General features: G+C 47.6%; 1 protein-coding gene across 1 annotated transcript in view; it reads right to left on the bottom strand.

Annotated features, from left to right (window-relative positions):
* The window catches only part of LOC134984004 (zinc finger protein 160-like), a 174,256-nt gene that overhangs the window by 104,175 nt on the left and 53,169 nt on the right, over positions 1-16,912 (bottom strand). The window lies entirely within an intron of this gene.

Raw genomic sequence — 16,912 nt, 5'->3', positions numbered from 1 at the left:
GAAGGTAAGCGTACCCGTCAAAAGATTTCATGTTCTCACTATACAGATAATATTGTGATATTGTCAATGACTAATTAACTGGTGTTAGCTAATGCATGCATAGAAAGTTTTTGTAAATTGCATTTTTTTTTGTTGTGAAATTGCATAGAAAGTCTTTTTGTTGTGAAATTGCATAGAAAGTCTTTTTGTTGTGAAATTGTATAGAAGGTTTTTTTTTAAACTGCATTTTTGTTGTGATATTGCATAGACAGTTGTTATAAGTTGTTGTAGAAATTGCGTAGAAAGCTGGTGTAGATTGTATTCTTTACTATGGGAGGGGGTCAGAGTAAGACAGTCATTTATCCTCCACCTTTACCAGGGGAGACATGTAAGGAATATGTTGCCCGTAACTCCACCACAGATTATTATTTAGTTAACCCTTGGGTGGATAACTTAGCAGGATGGACAGAGAAAGTTGGCAGCCCCAGTCCATTCCCCCGTGACGGTATTAATTATCCCTTTTATATGGACATGGTCAAAGGTCTTTGTCTGGAAGACAAGGAAGCCTGGCCATGGTATGATCATGACCCACAATGGGACATGACATATATGCGTGCTGGAGGAGAGCAATGGCTCACGATAGCACCTCATTGGTATGACAAGAATATCAAGCAGAAACAGCGTAGAATAAAATCTGTAACTTCCAGACTGCATAAAGCTGAGGAATTTAGAAGCAACAAGTTTCTGAAAAATTCTTCTCCCCCGCCTTACACTCCCCTATATCCCTCCTTAAAAGACACAGATCTTTTAGCTGCAATTGCCTTGTCACGAATGCCAATGCAAGGAGGAGGGGGAGGAGGAGGAGGGGAAGGAGGCTCAGGAGGCTCTGAAGGAGAAATAGCCCCCCCTGACAGTACCCTCCACATAGATGTAACCAAGCTTGAAACTACAGTCCAGACTCCTAACAGACAAACCGCCTCCCGCCGCAACGCTGACTTAACTATTGCTACTGACAACCCTCTCACCCCCTCCACAACGCGATCCGGCACTGGTTTCCTCGGTGTCGCCACCCAGCACCTGCCCTTTATGACAGTAGGGGATCAGTTGTTAAAGAAACCCATTGAAATAGAGGATTTAGACAGAATTGTTAAGAACTGTCCCAAACCCACTGTTGCACCTGACGGCTGCATAGCTTACTTGAAAAAGGCTTGCACAGGACGCAGCTATACTCAAGAAGATATGAAGCTGATCATAGATGGGGTTATAGACCATTACAACGGGTGGGATTGGAAAAAGATTCCCACCATAAACACTCCTACCACCCTTAACGATGCCGTTCGCTACCCTCTCAATACTGGGGACGGTGTAACGGAGATGTGGAAGGAAATTGAGACCCATATGAAAGAGATTTTTAAAACCCGGGCTTCTCTTCCCATTGCCGTAGCATGTAAACAAAAGCCCACTGAAACTGTCACTGAGTTTTGGAAGAGGTTTAAAAAGTGTTGGTCTGAAGATGCAGGTCTTACTCTTGTAGATACAGACCATTTACTAATTTCTACCTTTGTAAATAACTTGTTGCCATCTGTTATGGTCCCTGTTAAGCAAGGTGTTTCTTCCTGGACCTCTGATAATATTAAGGAATTTGAAAAGCACTTATATGAAAAGGAAGCTGCAGGATGCTTTGATGTTAAAAAACCCTTGCAGAATGCCCCAACTCATAATTACCAAAATCAGAGAAACCGGGGAGATAGACGCCAGCAGCACTTTACTGGCCCACCCCGCAATCCAGCCCGATATCAAAACCCAAACCCACAAGCCAGGCCACCCCACCCCCCTGACTCTGCCAGCAGGAAACAAACCTCCTGCTTCAACTGTGGAAGGGACGATCACTGGGCAAGGGATTGCCCTTGTCCCCCACAAAACCACCGACAGCCCCAAGCTCCGGCTCCCTCCCGGGATCATCCCCGACAGTCACACAACAACCCCTTTCAGGATCATGTCCGATTCCGAGTTGACTGGCAGGACCCCTCCCACTGACGGGGCCCGGAGGAGGGTATCCCAGCCTTTGCCCAGCTCACCAGACACTGGAAGGACCCACCGCTACTAACCTTGATTATAGGAAAGAGAGCAATCCCTTTCCTGGTAGATAGCGGGGCAACTACTAGTGTTTTGTGTGTCGACCTGTACGATGGTCATTTGGTAAAGACTGCTCCTTCAATGGGAATCAATGGGATACCCACAGATGCTTACCTGACAGATGCCCTTAGTGTCAGAACCACGGGAGGCACATATATGGGTAAACACAATTTCACTGTAATACCTGAATGTCCAATTAATCTTCTGGGAAGGGATCTTCTTAGCAGGCTCGAAATCTCCATTCTCCCTTCACCCACTGGCAGTGGCCTGGAGGTTGAGTCCCCACACCTACCGGTGTGGGAAGCAACAGACATTACACCTGATTTTGACAAAGTAAACCCTGCTCTATGGTCGGAGGGTCCCTATGACACTGGCCTCATTCCTTGCGGCCAGTGTCATAGCAACCCTGAAACCTGACACACAACCTGTCTATCAAAAGCAATACCCCTTGTCACAAGAGAAGATTGAAGGTCTTAGACCAATGATACAACAGTTTCTCCAACAAGGCATTCTCAGACACGTAATTTCACCTTACTGCACACCAGTCAACCCAGTTGCTAAGTCAGATGGCAGTGTAAGGTTTGTACAAGACCTTAGGGCAATTAACCAACTCATTGTGCCTATAGCACCCATTGTACCTGACATTAACTCACTCATTTCAGCTATCCCTGCAGATGCTGCATTTTTTTCGGTAATTGATTTAAAAAATGCATTTTTTAGCATTCCAGTGGATGCACAGACACAGTTACTTTTTGCCTTTTCTTTTGAGGGCAAGCAACTCACCTGGTGTCGTTTACCCCAGGGCTTCATTGACGCACCTGTTGTGTATAGCATTGTACTCCAGGCCACATTGGGGCCCTGGCACCCTCACCATGGTTCAGTCCTGCTACAGTATGCAGATGATCTGCTGCTCTGTAGTCAAACTGAGGAGGCCTGCCGGGAGGATGGTATATCACTGTTAAACTGGCTCTGTGAATGTGGACACAAGGTGTCCAAAACAAAAATGCAATGGTGTAAGAAGCATGTGGATTACTTAGGTTTTGTGCTCACTCAGGGGGAAAGGAAAGTCAGTCCACAGCGCATTCAGTCTGTATTGGGCCTGGTCACCCCAACTACCCAGAGGGAACTGCTGTCTTTTCTGGGTATGGTAAATTACTGCAGACAGTGGATATCTGATTGTTCCTATTATGATAACATCTTGAGACAAGCCACACTGAAAGACAAACCTAACACTGTACAATGGTCACAAGAAATGTTAACTGCATATGAAAGCTTAAAGTGTATGTTAATGAAAAGTCCGGCACTTGGCCTCCCCAACTATGTACTACCTTTTCATTTGTTTGCAAGGGACAATTGTAAAACCATGGCGGGGGTGCTCACACAGTTTCATGGAGGAAAGTTGCGCCCAGTGGCATTTTTTTCCAAAGTAATGCCTGTCACAGTGCAAGGTATGCCTGCTTGCCTCAGGGCACTTGCAGCCTGTGCAATGGTAACTGAAATGGCCACCACACTCACCCTAGGCCACACAACAATACTTCACACCACTCATGATGTTCTAACCATTTTAAAAGGGTTACACACACAACACATGTCAGCTCAGCGCCTCAGTGGATATGAGGTTCTCCTTTTGAACAACCCCTCACTCACCATTAAGTATGCCACCAACTCTTCAGGTCCTGCACCCATTCTCAACGCTCTACTGGGGCTCAAAGGTCCTGAAGACCACCCTCCTGAACCCCATGACTGCTCAGCTTCCATTGAGTCAGAAACATCCCCCAGACTGGACATGTCCCCTGTCCCTGTCCCCGACGCGGATGTCATTTTTGTAGATGGTTCCTGTAGCAGACCCAATGACACCACGTACCAAGCGGGTTATGCTATTGTCACTCTCCCTGACATTATTCTGGAAGCACAGCCCATTCCTTACCAGTCAGCACAGGCTGCAGAGCTCATTGCTCTCACAAGGGCTTGTCACCTTTACCGGAATAAACCAGTCACCATCTACACTGACTCCAAATACGGGTACGGCGTCGTGCATGACCATGGGGTCATTTGGCGACGCCGTGGTTTCCTTGGAGCTGATGGAAAAGGCATATCACATGCCCAACTCATCTCTGACCTTCTGCATGCCATAACCCTGCCCTCTGACATTGCAATCCTCCATTGCAGGGCACACACGGGGGGGAAGGATGCAGTCTCCCTTGGAAATGCTCTTGCTGACTCTGCTGCCAAACATGCGGCCTCACAGCCCATCACTCAGGCCCACATGTCCATCATGACCCCCCCAGCTCTCGACAACCACTACCTGATCACCCAGTTACAGGCCTCAGCCTCCAATGCCGACCTAGCTGACTGGACTTACCCAGTTTTGCAGAAGAATCCTAAAACAGGATTAATCTGCAAAGAGGGGAAACCTTGTATACCCCAGTCCAGTGCACCCTTGTTTATTGCCCACTACCATGGCATAGGACACCACAGTAAGGCAACAACTACCTTACTCTTACGTAATGATTTCTATGTCACGGATGCCAAGTCATTAGTAGATCAGTATGTCAGTAGATGCATCACTTGTCTGCGAAACAACCCCAACAACCCTGACAAGGCAAAACATCAGCATCTTGAATACCCCACCACACCCTTTACACACCTGCAAATTGACTTCACCCATATCCCAGGTATTGGTAAACAGGAGTATGCCCTGGTCATTGTAGACATGTTCTCTCGATGGCCAGAGGTATTCCCCACTAAATCTGAGGATGCAAAGACAGTTGCTAGGATCCTAACTCAGGAAATCATCCCCAGATGGGGGTGCCCATTGCAAATCAATAGTGATAAAGGCTCCGCCTTTACAGCAAAAATTACACAGGCCTTGGTAAAGGCCCTGCAGGTGGAATGGAAATTCCACATCCCGTATCACCCGCAGAGTTCAGGGGTCGTAGAACGCATGAATAGGACCCTCAAAGACAAGCTTAGGAAGGCCACAGGGGGTACCTTCCATAAATGGAAGAAGGTCCTTCCTATTATCCTAGCAGAGATCAGAATGACCCCACAAAAGACTTTGGGTTACTCCCCATTTGAAATACTAATGGGTAGGCCTTTTCCTACACCCTGGGCTAAGAAACCATTAGTAATACAGGAGGGAGATCTAGAACTCATCAGAGAAGAGTATGTCAGGTCCCTGATAACAAAACTGAATGAAATTGAACATGAGGTTGTTTGTAAAAACCCTTTGAATCCACAGGAACCTACACACCCCTTTAAAGTCGGAGACAGAGTCGTGGTGAAGGTGCTCCCCAGGAACAAGAACCCAGGAGACTTCACCTACGGTCCAGAGACAGAGGTCGTAGCAGTAACCAGAACAGCAGTCCTGACAGAGGAAAGCCCCACCTGGATCCATGCATCCCGAGTGAAAAAGGTTCCTAGACCAGACCTAGAGAGGGAAGCAAGTGATTCCAGCGAGGTACGAACGGGGGCAGACAGCCCTGACCTCCCACCTAGCGAAGACAGAAGAACAGAGGAGGATGAGGAACCTGTCCCCTACCTCTATCCTGGGGACTATGTTGATAATCCTAATGGTCCTCACTTGCCAAGCTACAGCTGAAGTAGACATTACACAAAAATCCGGCACCTACACATTTTGGTATAACTCCTCCAATACTGAGGTTGCCGCCTATAAAATAGATTTCTGTACCATTGCTCCCTGTCTTAACAAACATTATGCCTGGCAGTGTGATCAGTATGGTACACGTAATACCCCCACTGAAGCCTATATTTGTGTTACTAGTAAATATTGGGGAAATAAATGTGCGTATTGGGGATCAGTGGGATGGAATTCTGGCCATAGTTATGGATACCAGCCCAAAGAGGCTCTCTCAAGAAAAGACAAATATGGTGAGTCCCTGCTTACCCGTCTTACCCTTCATAGACAAAACAGATGTGATAGTAAATTCATATTAAGCATAAAACATCCCCAGTCTACTGATGCAGGCACCTATGTCCTAGGTGAATCCTTTTTTTTAAACCCATCCCTTACACCATTCTTGTTACAGGATATGTTTAACAATGAAAAGTATGCCCAGCTCAAGCCCCCTAAACCACGCCCCAACCTCTTGAAACCTCATATAACCACCTTCAAGGATATGATGGCCGTTAACAATCCCACCTTTAAAGACACCCTAGCTATTGAAACTGGTTTCTCTGACATCAATTTCTGGTTAGAATGGATGAAGTATAGTGCTAGCAAACATAATAAAAGTAACTGCTATGTCTGTGGCAAATCTAGGCCCCACCTAGGTACAGTGCCCCTTAATATACCCCTAGAACAGGAACATTGTTTTTTCAGCCTTTTTAATGACACCAAAACAAATGACAGTCAGTGCGAAATGTGGAAAAGGGAATATCCCATATTGTCAAAAAATCCCAACCCAGGAAGCACCATAACCATATATCCTGGAAACTATACCTGTTATACATCTAACACTACCACAGGTAGAAATTTAAAAACCTTCCCACCAGGGTACTGTGCAAATAAAAGAACAACTGTTTTAGTTAACCAAACTAGATCACTAGGTGACATTTATTATATATGTGGGGATATGAAGCTTAGAACTAAATTAGACACACCATGGTATGGTGAGTGTGCCCTAGCCAAAGTCATAATGCCACTCCTAATGATCACCGATGACCCCACTCCTCCCTCTAATACACCTGCTAATCGAAAGAAAAGAGCACTCCCAGGAGGTAGCTTTGACCCACACGTATACATTGATACTATAGGGGTCCCAAGAGGTGTTCCAAATGAGTTCAAAGCTAGAGATGAGGTGGCTGCGGGTTTTGAGTCATTGTTTCCTATAATAACTATAAATAAAAACGTAGCCTGGATTAATTATATATATTATAACCAACAAAGATTTGTTAATGATACCAAAGATGCTCTTAAAGGTATAGCTGAACAGCTAGAAGCCACTTCCCAAATGACCTTCCAAAATAGAATGGCTCTTGACATGATTCTAGCAGAAAAAGGCGGTACATGTGTTTACATTAGTAAGGTGGAAGGCTGTTGTACATATATTCCTGACAACACTGGTCCTAATGGTAAGGTTACTTTAGCCATAAACAAATTAGAAACCTTATCCATAGAACTTAAGAAAAATTCGGGTGTTGATAACCCATGGAGCCAATATTTTGGGTGGATTGAAAATTGGAAACAGGCTCTTGTGCAAATAAGTATATTCATAATAATAACTTTAATCTTTATAGGTCTCATAGTTTATTGTGTGATTCCCTGTGGAAAGAGACTCACATCTAAAGGTATTGACACAGTCTTGATGTATTATGATGTTACCACTAGCCCCATCACCTCCTCTGATAGCAAAGGCCCCGATGATTATGTTCAATATCTAAAAAATTGGAGAAACAAAAAGGGGGCTCTACAGAAGAATCATGTCGTATAACAATCATGATTCTAAGAGGGGATTGAAGGGTTAAATCTCCTCTGTCATTGTGCATTGTGTAAATATTGTTTCTTTTTCTTTTGCCTTGGATTTAGCTTGCATTGCATAAAATGAATATAGCTCCACCCATAGTTTGTTGGGAACTGTGTGAAATCACCACCCCTAGATGAAGTACTAGGCTGTATCCTACATCCCCCCATGTAGCCTGTTTTATCCCTCCTATGCAGTAAAGTTAAACCAATAAAGTATTTACTTTTGCCTACCCCTCCCTGGACATTCCAATCCCTCCCTAGACAATGATGCCTTATATACCATTGTTATGAACAATAAACGCAGAGTGATTCTTAACTACATGGTGTCGTGTATTATCTGTAACGTTAAGGATTGCTCTCACTGACGTCAGTGGCCATCAAATCGAGGTAATCAAAGAGAGGTAGGGATCCTTTCACACTTCATGAAATGAAACGAAAGTATGAGCTTGGGTTTTTGGTTAGTGTCCAGGTTTCAGGCCCAGTTTGTTGTAGGGATAAGTGTAAGGATTCTGTATAAGAGTTCAGTTCACCACTTCGCTCTCCTTACTCCTTAGTGCTGCAGGATGGTGTGTTAGGGCTTCTCATTTATAATGTCTGACAGTCCCGGTTTGTCATAGACGCCATAGAGGCTGTAGGTATACTCAACCTTCTCACATAAGCATGAAGCGATTGTTCCCATAGAGATAATAGCTTCTAGTAGAAGGGCACATCCGTCAGCCACTGTCTGTATCCAGCGGTCACCTGCAGCAGACACCGGGGTCTTGTAAGTCTTCTTCTGTCAGCCTGCAGGCACTTATGTTCCTGGGTATACACATCAGGTGCCATTACTTACAGCGGGTGCCGTGCCAGCTCTGGCCTCTGGTGTCTCCCTGGCTACTTAGCCGTGGGGGAAAGTGAGTCTTGGCCTAAATGGGGGGGGGGTTTCTGGGCAGCTTTGACCGGCGAACTTTAAGGGGCAGTAGTACTAGATACTATATCATGCTTGTTTTGCATCTATTACTATTGTTATAAATCCAGCGATAATTGGTGGCTTAAAAAACCCACTGCGTCGTAAATATAATAACTTATTAATAATGCTTAATTAGCTTTGGGCACTGTACATGCAATCTTCCTTCTCTGAATGACGGTGGATGACATTACAGAGGGGCCAGGTGCAGGAGCCAATGAAAGCTCTGGGTAACCGCCAGGTATTTTAATGTAAGTACACACGCTATAAGAAGCCGATCCTGTAATCCTACCCTAACCCGGGAATGGAGAGTGGTCTAGGACACAAGCCAGGGCGCTGGGTGCTTATCGAATGTGGCCGGAAGGTCACCCTGATCATTCTGCTACGTGTGTTCCTGCTTTGCCCCCTGTCAGTCGCATGTCACACATGGGGGGGGAGGGGGGTGCACCTCGTGTCCTGTACACCATCCCACATGTGAAGGCAGTACGAGAGAGACAGGCAGAAGAGTACAGGAGGGAAGGTACCTGTGTGGGGATGGTGGGGGCTATTAATGTAATGTAGCTATTAAGGTAATGGTGGGGGTGGGAACTAATAATTTATTGGTGTGGTGGTGTGGACTGTTTATTTCAGCTCAGTCAACATGTGGGGGAATGTTGGCTGTACCTATAAAAGATGGCATACCTGGAAGGCTTAGGGGGCTATGCAATAGGCTCCAAGTTTAAGCGACCGGCGTGTTTTTCAGCAAGCTTGTCGCTAGGTTTGTAGCGCCAATTAGATATGAGGCAAAACCAGCCTTAGAACGAATTGCCGCTTTAAATTTAGCGGCGATCTCACTGAAAACAAGCCAGACCCTTAAGCTGGAACCTATTGCATAGCATATTGCATCTTTCTTTTTAATATGTTCGCCACCTGACTCTACACAACTGCGTCCTCTACCTCATATCCTCTGGGACCTCCTGCAAAGACCGGCTTCCCAAAGTCTGTCGATGAGGCACAAGGTCCGCAGACACCTACCCTGGTACGCAATGGGCGTAATACTAGATGAAGATGATTGGTGTTCTCTCCTTACATTCTGCTTATCATCATGGCTGATAGTTGCCAACCTTTGTGGTTATAGCTCCGAATTGTCACAGATTGTCACTTCTGGAAGATAGGACATCCTAGACGGACCTAATCATTACTGAACGCATGGTACCCCAATCTCATCGCAGATATATTCAATGACCTTTGACCAAAAAATGTGTAATGTCACTTCCTAAAATGACGTATAAAGTTTCTCAGACACTTAGTTGGGGCTGTCAGTAATCCCAGCTGCAGCCAAAATGATCACCCATGTACCCTCCATAAGATATTCTACTCACCAACCCACCTACACAGTTCACACAAAACTTACATGTGTTCTCTCTCTGCACAACCCTCTGCCCTCTGACCGCAGACCTACACTACTGTGTGACTGGATCATGTAGCCAATGCAGCTGAGCAACTATGCAGGGTGTAGAGTGCTAACCTTGTGTTTCACTGTAAACCTATAGATTGTAAGCTTGTGGGCAAGGTCCTTTTACCTCTTTCTATGTCATTTTTAATACCCAGTCTGATTTCTTATTGGCTTGTTCCACTTGTAAAGCACAACGGAATATGCGTGCCCGATATAAATAAATGTCAATAAATAAATACCTCTATAAAGGGATGTGATATATTATGTCGACACTGACATAATGTTGATTGGAATTTTACATGTAAACCTAATTCTGCACCTAAGCCTTGTTGAAACCCAACCCTAAAACCGTGTCAACATTTTGACGGCATTCAGTGTCGACATTTAGGCCATATCGACATGATTGCATGTCATCCGGAGGAATATCAGTAGGACACACAAAAGCTGAAAACCTGCTTCTGGCATAGAATGACACCTCGCCAGGAGCTCTTACAGCCGCTTCCTCTGGTTCCTCAGAATAGCCTACACTGTAGGTGGCTAGTAGTTGTGCACAGAATGCAGGCCGTGTCAGACTGACCCACTGGGGCAGTTGCTGGTGGGACTCACTGTCTGTAACAAGGTAAGTGTGCCTCTGTGTCCTCATTCTATCACCCTACGCTGTCTGTGCCATGTTCTCTGCCATTCCCCTGTCTGTGTCAGCCTCCCTGCCCTTCCTCTGTGTCAGCCTACCTGCCCTTCCCCTGTCTGTGCCAGACTCCCTGCCCTTCCCGTTTGCACCAGCCTCCCTGCCCTTCCATATGTGTCAGCCTCCTTGTCCTTCCCCTGTCTTTGCCAGCCTCCTTGTCCTTCCCCTGTCTTTGCCAGCCCCCTTGTCCTTCCCCTGTCTGCGCCAGCCTCCCTGCACTTCCCCTGTCTGCACCAGCCTCCCTGCCCTTCCCCTGTCTGCACCAGCCTCCCTGCCCTTCCCCTGTCTGTGCCAGACTCCTTGTCCTTCCCTGTATGTGCCAGCCTCCTTGTCCTTCCTTTGTCTGCGCCAGCTTCCCTGTCCTTCCCCGTCTGTGCCAGACTCCTTGCCCTTCCCATGTCTGTGCCAGCATCCCTGCCCTTCCTGTTTGCGCCAGCCTACCTGCCCTTCCTGTTTGTGCCAGCCTCCTTGTCCTTCCCCTGTCTTTGCCAGCCTCCTTGTCCTTCCCCTGTCTTTGCCAGCCTCCTTGTCCTTCCCCTGTCTTTGCCAGCCTCCTTGTCCTTCCCCTGTCTTTGCCAGCCTCCTTGTCCTTCCCCATCTGTGCCAGCCTCCTTGTCCTTAACCTGTCTGCGCCAGCCTCCTTGCCCTTCCCCTGTCTGCGCCAGCCTCCTTGCCCTTCCCCTATCTGTGCCAGCCTCCATGTCCTTCACCTGTTTTTGCCAGCCTCCTTGTCCTTCCATTGTCTGTGCCAGCCTCCTTGTCCTTCCCGTCTTTGCAAGCCTCCTTGTCCTTCCCCTATCTGTGCCAGCCTCCCTGCCCTTCCCCTGTCTGCGCCAGCCTCCTTGCCCTTCCCCTATCTGTGCCAGCCTCCATGTCCTTCACCTGTTTTTGCCAGCCTCCTTGTCCTTCCATTGTCTGTGCCAGCCTCCTTGTCCTTCCCCTGTCTTTGCAAGCCTCCTTGTCCTTCCCCTATCTGTGCCAGCCTCCTTGTCCTTTCCCTATCTGTGCCAGCCTCCATGTCCTTCCCCTGTCTTTGCAAGCCTCCTTGTCCTTCCCCTATCTGTGCCAGCCTCCTTGTCCTTTCCCTGTCTCTGCCAGCCTCCTTGTCCTTTCCCTGACTGTGCCAGCCTCCTTGTCCTTCCCCTGTCTTTGCCAGCCTCTTTGCCCTTCCCCTGTCTGCGCCAGACTCCTTGCCCTTCCCCTGTCTGCGCCAGCCTCTTTGTCCTTATGTCTGCACCAGCCTCCCTGCCCTTCCCCTATCTGTGCCAGTGTTCCTCGGCTTGCATTTAGTAATTGTCAGTGAGTGTCAGAGATAGGGATGCCAGGGGATGTAGTTAATATCCCGGCTGTCGGGGTCCCAGCGTTCAGGATCCCAACACCTGAATCCCTACAGCTGAGAATAACGACATCCTCGCCAGGGCTATTCCCACTCGTGGGTGTCCACAATACCCATGGAGTGGGAATAGAACCTGTGGCGAGCGCAGTAAGCCCCTGCAAGGGGAGTCTTTGCGCTCGCCCCGCTGCTGGGATAATGACAGCCGGCATCCCGCCACCGGGATTTCATATCCAACCCGGATCCCAGGAGCAACCAGAGCACAATACTTTGCGGTGAGTTGTATACTTAATGATGGAGCATCAATCATGAACAGGTCCCACAGCGAGTATATAGAACACGGGCGGATGTTCTGCACAGGATGGATGCCGTTATATAAAGTACATGCACCTCATATGGTATGGATGGTGGTCCTAATAGTGTGCGCTCGTCACTGGTAGTAGTCCACGCGGATGCTAGATCAATACGCCATCTGATGCATGACACCAGCGGTCAGTAATAGCGTGGCAATCGGGACATTGTATAACACAATCGGTCACATTCTATCATACCAATAAGCCTATCATGAGTGGTACATATGGGTGGGAGACAAACATCGATGGTTTGTCATTGATGCTTTAGGGTATTTCTCTGACGTCCTAAGTGGATGCTGGGGACTCCGTCAGGACCATGGGGATTAGCGGCTCCGCAGGAGACAGGGCACAAAAGTAAAAGCTTTATGACTAGGTGGTGTGCACTGGCTCCTCCCCCTATGACCCTCCTCCAAGCCTCAGTTAGGTTTTTGTGCCCGGCCGAGAAGGGTGCAATCTAGGTAGCTCTCCTGAGCTGCTTAGAATAAAAGTATAGACTTAGGTTTTTTTATTTTCAGTGAGTCCTGCTGGCAACAGGCTCACTGCATCGAGGGACTAAGGGGAGAAGAAGCGAACTCACCTGCGTGCAGAGTGGATTGGGCTTCTTGGCTACTGGACATTAGCTCCAGTGGGACGATCACAGGCCCAGCCATGGATGGGTCCCGGAGCCGCGCCGCCGGCCCCCTTACAGAGCCAGAAGAGTGAAGAGGTCCAGAAATCGGCGGCAGAAGGCATCTTGTCTTCAAGAAAGGTAGCGCACAGCACTGCAGCTGTGCGCCATTGCTCTCAGCACACTTCACACTCCGGTCACTGAGGGTGCAGGGCGCTGGGGGGGGGCGCCCTGAGACGCAATGAAAACACTATTTATGGTAAAAAATACATCACATATAGCTCCTGGGCTATATGGATGTATTTAACCCCTGCCATTTTACCTCATAAAAAGCGGGAGAAAGGCCGCCGTGAAGGGGGCGGAGCCTATCTCCTCAGCACACAAGCGCCATTTTCCCTCACAGCTCAGCTGGAAGGACGTCTCCCTGACTCTCCCCTGCACTACAGAAACAGGGTAAAAAAGAGAGGGGGGGGGGGGCACTAATTTGGCATATAAAAACATATATAGCAGCTATAAGGGAGAAACACTTATTTATAAGGTTGTCCCTATACATATATAGCGCTCTGGTGTGTGCTGGCAAACTCTCCCTCTGTCTCCCCAAAGGGCTAGTGGGGTCCTGTCCTCTATCAGAGCATTCCCTGTGTGTGTGCTGTGTGTTGGTACGCGTGTGTCGACATGTATGAGGAGGAAAATGGTGTGGAGGCGGAGCAATTGCCTGTATTAGTGATGTCACCCCCTAGGGAGTCGACACCTGACTGGATGGTCTTATTTAAGGAATTACGTGATAGTGTCAGCACTTTACAAAAAACTGTTGACGACATGAGACAGCCGGCAAGTCAGTTAGTGCCTGTCCAGGCGTCTCAAACACCGTCAAAAGCGCCCATTACCTCAGTCGGTCGACACAGACACGGACACTGACTCCAGTGTCGACGGTGAAGAAACAAACGTATTTTCCAGTAGGGCCACACGTTACATGATCACGGCAATGAAGGAGGCTTTGCATATTTCTGATACTACGAGTACCACAAAAAAGGGTATTATGTGGGGTGTGAAAAAACTACCCGTAGTTTTTCCTGAATCAGAAGAATTAAATGAAGTGTGTGATGATGCGTGGGTCTCCCCCGATAAATTATTGGCATTATACCCTTTCCCGCCAGAAGTTAGGGCGCGTTGGGAAACACCCCCTAGGGTGGATAAGGCACTCACACGCTTATCAAAACAAGTGGCGTTACCGTCTCCTGATACGGCCGCCCTCAAGGAGCCAGTTGATAGGAAGCTGGAAAATGTCCTAAAAAGTATATACACACATACTGGTGTTATACGGCGACCAGCGATTGCCTCAGCCTGGATGTGCAGCGCTGGGGTGGCGTGGTCGGAGTCCCTGACTGAAAATATTGATACCCTGGACAGGGACAGTATTTTATTGACTATAGAGCGTTTAAAAGATGCGTTTCTATATATGCGTGATGCACAGAGGGATATTTGCACCCTGGCATCAAGAGTAAGTGCGATGTCCATTTCTGCCAGAAGATGTTTATGGACACGACAGTGGTCAGGTGATGCGGATTCCAAACGGCATATGGAAGTATTGCCGTATAAAGGGGAGGAGTTATTTGGGGTCGGTCTTTCGGACCTGGTGGCCACGGCAATAGCTGGAAAATCCACCTTTTTACCCCAACTCACCTCTCAGCAGAAAAAGACACCGTCTTTTCAGCCTCAGTCCTTTCGTCCCCATAAGGGCAAGCGGGCAAAAGGCCAGTCATATCTGCCCCGGGGTAGAGGAAAGGGAAAAAGACTGCAGCAGACAGCCTCTTCCCAGGAACAGAAGCCCTCCACCGCTTCTGCCAAGTCCTCAGCATGACGCTGGGGCCTTACAAGCGGACTCAGGTGCGGTGGGGGGTCGTCTCAAGAGTTTCAGCGCGCAGTGGGCTCACTCGCAAGTGGACCCCTGGATCCTACAGGTAGTATCCCAGGGGTACAGATTGGAATTCGAGACGTCTCCCCCTCGCAGGTTCCTGAAGTCTGCTTTACCAACGTCTCCCTCCGACAGGGAGGCAGTATTGGAAGCAATTCACAAGCTGTATTCCCAGCAGGTGATAATCAAAGTACCCCTCCTACAACAGGGAAAGGGGTATTATTCCACACTATTTGTGGTACCGAAGCCGGACGGCTCGGTGAGACCTATTCTAAATCTGAAATCTTTGAACACTTACATACAAAGGTTCAAATTCAAGATGGAGTCACTCAGAGCAGTGATAGCGAACCTGGAAGAAGGGGACTATATGGTGTCCCTGGACATCAAGGATGCTTACCTTCATGTCCCAATTTGCCCTTCTCACCAAGGGTACCTCAGGTTCGTAGTACAGAACTGTCATTATCAGTTTCAGACGCTGCCGTTTGGATTGTCCACGGCACCCCGGGTCTTTACCAAGGTAATGGCCGAAATGATGATTCTTCTTCGAAGAAAAGGCGTCTAAATTATCCCTTACTTGGACGATCTCCTGATAAGGGCAAAGTCCAGGGAACAGTTGGAGGTCGGAGTAGCACTATCTCGGGTACTGCTACAACAGCACGGGTGGATTCTAAATATTCCAAAATCGCAGCTGATCCCGACGACACGTCTGCTGTTCCTAGGGATGATTCTGGACACAGTCCAGAAAAAGGTGTTTCTCCCGGAGGAGAAAGCCAGGGAGTTATCCGAGCTAGTCAGGAACCTCCTAAAACCAGGAAAAGTGTCAGTGCATCATTGCACAAGGGTCCTGGGAAAAATGGTGGCTTCTTACGAAGCGATTCCATTCGGCAGATTTCACGCAAGAACTTTTCAGTGGGATCTGCTGGACAAATGGTCCGGATCGCATCTTCAGATGCATCAGCGGATAACCCTGTCTCCGAGGACAAGGGTGTCTCTTCTGTGGTGGCTGCAGAGTGCTCATCTACTAGAGGGCCGCAGATTCGGCATTCAGGATTGGATCCTGGTGACCACGGATGCCAGCCTGAGAGGCTGGGGAGCAGTCACACAGGGAAGAAATTTCCAGGGAACGTGGTCAAGTCTAGAGACTTCTCTCCACATAAATATACTGGAGCTAAGGGCAATTTATAATGCTCTATGCCTAGCAAGACCTCTGCTTCAAGGTCAGCCGGTGCTGATCCAGTCGGACAACATCACGGCAGTCGCCCACGTAAACAAACAGGGCAGCACAAGAAGCAGGAGGGCAATGGCAGAAGCTGCAAGGATTCTTCGCTGGGCGGAAAATCATGTGATAGCACTGTCAGCAGTGTTCATTCCGGGAGTGGACAACTGGGAAGCAGACTTCCTCAGCAGGCACGACCTCCACCCGGGAGAGTGGGGACTTCACACGGAAGTCTTCCACATGATTGTGAACCGTTGGGAAAAACCAAAGGTGGACATGATGGCGTCCCGCCTCAACAAAAAACTGGACAGTGTTGCCTTATAGGTAATTGTCTGCACTTAGTCTAATATTAGGGCAATAGATGTTGTCTGAATCAAAATATAATTCATTATAAATAGGCGATGTTACCATAGTGGACAGTATAGTGGATATATATAGTAAGGAATAGATATGAAATAAGTTTGAATGTATGAGGTAATGTTTAGCTGATTTAAGAAATTAGGTTTGTGTATGTGTTTATATAGATATACTGTATATTTGTGTTTTACAGCAAGATGGTAAAAAATAGTGTAGGGAACAGGTTTATTCTGCTCTAGTCATAAATAAGGCCAGAGAGGTTACAGTAAGATCAAGAGTCATTGTAGAGAAAAGGTATTAGGCCATAAATGATAATAGGTATGTGACAGAGCTCTGTTGGTCATTGGAATTCACAGGTGTGCTTACAGTAGATCAGAATCTACTGGTTTGTCTATTGTCCAGTGAAGGTTAAAAGCTAGGGAGTATAAATTAACTACTATGAAAAGAGATCACATCCATTGATAA

The sequence above is a fragment of the Pseudophryne corroboree genome, assembly GCF_028390025.1.
Source record: "Pseudophryne corroboree isolate aPseCor3 chromosome 3 unlocalized genomic scaffold, aPseCor3.hap2 SUPER_3_unloc_3, whole genome shotgun sequence".
In the NCBI taxonomy this organism is placed as follows: domain Eukaryota; kingdom Metazoa; phylum Chordata; class Amphibia; order Anura; family Myobatrachidae; genus Pseudophryne; species Pseudophryne corroboree.
Note: the sequence above shows the minus strand (reverse complement) of the source record. Positions and strands in the feature narration are given on the sequence as shown.